Source organism: Triticum urartu, chromosome 6A (assembly GCF_056163025.1).
Source record: "Triticum urartu cultivar PI428250 chromosome 6A, HENAU_Tu73, whole genome shotgun sequence".
NCBI lineage: Eukaryota > Viridiplantae > Streptophyta > Magnoliopsida > Poales > Poaceae > Triticum > Triticum urartu.
In genome coordinates, this window is record NC_141878.1 from 106,768,750 (window position 1) to 106,774,556 (window position 5,807).

Below are 5,807 nucleotides of genomic sequence, written 5' to 3' on the forward strand. Positions count from 1 at the left end.
GGAAACGCCAAGCACGTTGGCGTTGCCGCCCAGGCCAAAAGGCCATGATCATTGGCGTTTGTAGCATAAACTCCCGCCGGCTCCAGGTGAAGTACTTTTACCGCTCACTCTGTAGCACCTGATAGGCTGGCCTAGCTCTACTCATTGATTCATTCTTCAGCACAACCCTCCTTTCAATTCCCTCATAGGCACTGCTTCCGCATTTCAGTACCTAGCTTCAGCCAGCAGCCATCCTTTAATTCAACATGTGTTGTGTATGTTGTCCCTACAGCATGCATGCAAACTATCAACATGCATGCAAACTATCGGCTACAAACGCCAAGAATCATGGCGTTTTGGCCTGGGCGGCAACGCCAACGTGCTTGGCGTTTTCATGTGGGACGGAAGCGCTAGCTAGCTTGGCGTTTGTATGTGGGTCTGAAACGCGAGCTACTTCGGCGTTTTTATATGGAGAAGAAACGCCACGGGCTGTGGCGTTGCTAAAAAGGTCAGATCGTGAAATACTTTCATGTCGAGTTTACTTTGTGGCAAAGATTGCTGAAAATGTTAGAATAGTGATTTCGGCCGGAAAGTATCAGGTGCTCCAAAATAAAAAAAATCTTAAATGTTTCAAAAAATTCCAGAAAAAAATTGTGAATGTTCATAAGGAATGTGACTGCAACTCCTAAAAGTTTCAGATCCAAACTCGAAATGCACATTGAGAAACTAAAAGGTGAAATCCAGATGTGAATAGTATCAATGTTGCTTTTGTCTTTTTTTTACACTGTTCATGCTGGATTTCACATTTTTGTTCCTCAATGTGTGTTTTCAATTTGGACCTGAAATTTTTAGGGATTGTAATCACATTTCTTGTGAACATTCACTTTTTTGTCGGATTTATTTGGAACATTTAAGAATATATTTTTTTTTAATTTGAAGCACCGGGAGTACCCTAAGCTTGGGAGCACCCGAAACTTTCCCACCGGACGGAAGGCTTCCGCCTGGCTAGGATAGGATAGGAGGCTTCGTCTTAGGCATAAAGTTATTCTTTTTCCTGTAGTTCATCCCATATCCTCCACCGACAAGCTTCAATCCTTCGGTAATTCAAGTTTACTGCTATCTGTTGGTGAATTAGTACCGGAATCCTCACAGTGCTGATGCTCTGTCCTAGGTGTAGCTCTACCATTACTGTCGGGTTTTCTTCTGTATCAAAGTGTTATACAATCCGTTCAGGCTCAGGCTTAGGTTCAGGTTTTCCTTGTACCCCTTGTCATTGAGATAATGAAGCTATCAGACATACACGTTCTTTTTGAATCTATATATGCTGATAAATGGACGAGCAATGTATGAATACCATGTTCTGCATCGAACAATAAGGATGAGCAACATACTACCTCCAACGCCTATGTGTCGTCTCGATGAACATGCCAGATTTCCTCCTACAGGTTTTTTCTTTTTCTTTTGAGAACAGAAAGTGACCCGACTTAAGTCTGTCCACCTACAGGTCGGCCCGCTTGCCGTGCCCGGCCCATCTTCTATCGGCCTATCCAACCCATCACACAATAAACCCATTTGTTCTAAACAAAAAAAAAATCTCACGAAACCAAAACCAGCTTCGCATAGGCGGGGACCCAGTTCGCCGGCGGCCGACGGCTCGGCGGACCCGTGCTGCGGCGCCCGGTGGCTGGACGCGAGGCATGTAATGGATCAACTCAGGGCCGAGGGGCACGTCCCGCCACCTTCCTCTGGCTCCGCAGTTCCTCGCGAGGGCGTGAAGCGGCAATTCGTGGTGAGTCGACCCCCGGCGGTCGGGCGTGCGCCGGTGGACAGAAGCCGGAGACTAGGACAGCAGTATAGGGGCGTCCTCTGCCGAGGTACATCCTGCGAAAACACTCCGCTGCGAAATTTTCGATGCGTATTTAGACCTTGAGATGTGCTCTGTTTGTTATCACAAGAAGATTTTGTGAGGAATTTTCGAGCGTGCTGTTTTGTGATAGCAGTGGTTACTTACTCGTATAGGTTATACCCAAGGATTTAGCATGACTCAAATGCGTGATAGAGTTGCAGTAAATAATTCGGTTTCCTGAAAATAATAATATAATGGAACACCAGCAAGACGAGTTTCAGATACATTTATAATGCTTCAGTACTAACAGCCTCGCATTGTTACACCTCCACACCATCCTCACCCTAGATTCTACTAGTATAGATAATGATGACTCGCACCTAGATGAGTTTCTCTGGAATGTTGCTGAACCGGAATAGTAGCCTAATCTCAACTCCGACATAAATAAACTGATATAAAAACTGGAGTAGTACTAGCCGAAATACCTTGACAAGACTATCTGATCATACAACACCCCTACACCAAAAAATGCGCCGAAGGCAATCGCGAAGGCAGCCTTGTAGCCAGTCAGTTTGGTTGACACAATGTTGGCTGGACGTTCTTTAGCCGAACCACATTTGTGAATGAGCATAGCGCCACAGAGCTTGTTGTTCCCGTCGAAGCTGGAAGCCTGAAATGTGTTAAACTGACCTCCAGATGGAATAGGGCCTTCTAGGTCATTGTTAGAAATGTTGAACGCTGAAAGGAAGTGCAGGTTGTTCAATGCTCCTGGGATTGCACCAGTGAGTTTGTTGTTAGCGAAGTCTAGTACCACCAGGTTTGTGAGATTGCATATTGATTGTGGTATCTGTCCTGTTAGGTCGTTGAAGCTCAAATTCACTGAATGGAGGGCTTTCAAATGACCGATATCCAGAGGTATCTCGCCACTAAATTTGTTGTTGCTTAGATCTAGCACTTTAGGGAATGCAGTAGGTACACGGTATTGATGTGATGGACCTGTATAAATAGGTAGCTCGAAGACACTTGGGTCCAAACGGGCTTCAGTCGTTTCTGAATTCATCATATGCATATCCATCAGTGCTGTTGGAATTTCCCCGGTGAGGCTGTTGTTTCTTATGTCTAGAACTCTAGATAGAAGAGGAAGTTTAGGCTGCTGATCCAGTCAGGTATCTGTCCAGTAAGTTGATTGTCATATAAAAATAAGATTTCCAAGTTTGATATCTTTGATAACCAACGAGGTATTTTTCCCAACAATGAGCAACCATCTATCGCAAGAACCTTAAGTTTCTCAAAACCATCGAGTGTGTCATCCTCTGGCATGAACTCTCCACTTAAATTTTCTCCGAGTAGCAGGGTGTTAAGGTTCCTGCAGCTCTTAAGGATCCGAAGTGCATTTGTGATGTTTCTGAAAGAATTATCAGCAAGTGACAGGAAGGTGAGGTACTTCAGATTGCCAATTCGTGGTGAAAGCTGCCCTTCTAAATGGTTGCTAGTCAACCGCAGTGCAGTCAGGTTGCTGCAAGAGTATATGCTTTCTGGAATTGTGCCAGAGAAGCTGTTGTACATAAGGTCTAATGTTTTTAGATTAGGCAGGTTGGAGAAATTGACCATGCCGAGCTGTCCACTGAAATTGTTATTCTTGAGGTCAATTGTTATGAGATTCCTGCAGTTGCTTAGAGCTGATGGCAGCTCCCCTGACAAATTGTTGTTATCCAAACGGAACTCCTCCAATTTCTTGAGCTGGCCTATGGAATCAGGAATCTTGCCACTGAAATTGTTCCCTCCAAGATCAAGCGTTACTAGATTTCTGAGGTTGGTTATGTGTGCACCATCAATAACTCCATTTAAATCATTATTAGGAAAAGACAGGTATTCCAACAAATTAGCATTGAAGAGTTCTTCTGGGAATGTTCCACTGAGGTTGTTGTACCTGGCCCTGAGCTCTCTCAGCTTGGAGCAATTACCAAGTTTCTGCGGGATGTTGCCACTGAATTTGTTTAAACACAGATTTAGCACAGCGAGGGATGGTGAACTGCTACAGAAATGAGTTGGTATCTGCCTTGTAAAGCTGTTATTACTTGCGTTGAGTGCTATTAGATTCTCCATTGCTTTCCATGTGGTGGATGGAAACTGTCCTGCAAATAGGTTGCTTGAGATGTTCAGTACCTGCAGAGGTTGAGCAGGGGTTGAAGATGGCAACTCTTTGAGTGTTCCATTGAGCTGGTTAAAGCTTACATCAAGGATGATGATGCTGCTGGACGGCACCAATTCCAGTGGGAGACCACCGGACAACGAGTTGTGAGAGAGGTCAAGGTACTGCAGCCCGGTAAGGATCCCAAGGGACTGTGAGATTTTCCCCTCGAGGCCCTTTGAAGGCAGCAAGATTTTGGTGACCGTCCTATCTTTTCTGCAGGTGATCCCTTCCCACTTGCAGCAATCCGTGTTGTTCCGCCATGAGGCGGCAAGGCCACCGTGCTGTGAGAGCTCGGCGAGGAACTGGAGAAGGGAGTTCTTCTCATGCTGTAGGCAGGAACTTCCGGGAGAGGCCAAGGAGATCAGCAGCACTAGAGCAAGGCCAACGGAAGGTATGTGCAATATCTTGCTGTATGTTTTGCTGGGCAACTGTGTTAGACAGGCGACTCTGTCCGACTGGCCTGCCCACGATCAGCACTAGTCCCACCTCCCACGTTCTCTTATTCAGGTTGGCTTCGTTCCCATATATGTATCCCTGATTGTACTCTGCCAGGACTAAGGAAACAACCCAATCATTCTTCATGGTATCAGACTACCCTCCGATCCTTTCCTAAACTCCCAGCGCTAACCATGACCAACCCCAGCGCTGGAAATCCCTCCCAGCCCGCCGCCGGCAGCCAAACCATGCCGGCAACAACCTCCACCACCACCACCACCCTCACCATCCCATCTCTCTCTTTTAGCGATACTATCACTGATGTTGCCCCCTTCATCCCCATTGTTCTTGATCTCCATAGCAGGAACTACTGTCATTGACGTCACTTGTTCGAGATCCATCTCGGCCGTTGCTCGCCGCTGCACCACATCTCTGACGCATCTCCTCCCGAGTCGCACAATTCTCGCTGGCTCAAAGACGATCTTGCAATCATTCAGTGGCTCTACACGCGCATCTCCATCGAGTTGTTCAACCTCGTCGTCAAGGACGGTGCCACCGTGCGTGACATCTGGACGGAGCTCCGGCGTCTCTTCCAGGACAACCGCGACGCCCGCATCTCGGCCCTCAACGTCGATCTCCACACCATCACACAGGGACATCGTCCTGTTGGCGTCTTCTGTCAACAAATCAAGGCGATTGGCGATGAACTCCGTGAACTCGGGGAAACAGTTGCCGATCGCTCTCTTCTCCACGCTCTCATGGGCGGGCTCGACGAGCGGTTTGCGCAACAGGCGTCACTGATCCCGCTTCTCCGACCACTGCCGTCCCTGTCTGAGGAAAGATCGATGCTTCAACTCGAAGAGCAGACCCAGGCGCGCAAGACTGGGGCCCCACGTCTCTTCCACACCAGCGCTCGCCCTGCTCCATCACCGCCGACCTCATCCTCGACGCTGCCTGCTCCGCAGGCCCCTCCTGGCTGGCGTCCAAGTCCTAACTATAAGGGTAAGAACCCAATTTACCGTCCGCCCAAGCAGAATTCGTCGGCTTCCTCGTCGTCTTCTGCGCCCCCGCCGCCGGCGCCTCCGGCCGCGCCCATGACACCGGCGCTCGCGACGCCTCCCGCTTCTACACCATGGCGGCCTTCCACTGATCCTTGGACTGGGCTTGTTCAGGCATGGCCGATGCCCTGGACAGCGCCCTCCTCCTATGGTGCTCCTCCCGCCTACAGTGGAACATGGGCGCCCGGCATGCGTCCCTCCATCGGGGCTCCCGGTCTTCTCGGCTCCAGGCCGCCGCCGCATGCGTACACAGCCTATGCACCTCTGTATCAGTCTTCGGTGGCCCCATCAGCAT

At 48.7% G+C, this 5,807-nt stretch overlaps 1 pseudogene; it reads right to left on the bottom strand.

Moving 5' to 3' along the window:
* Positions 1 to 1,493: 1,493 nt before the first annotated feature.
* LOC147964282 (receptor-like protein 2) lies at positions 1,494 to 5,113 on the bottom strand (annotated as a pseudogene).
* Positions 5,114 to 5,807: the final 694 nt, after the last annotated feature.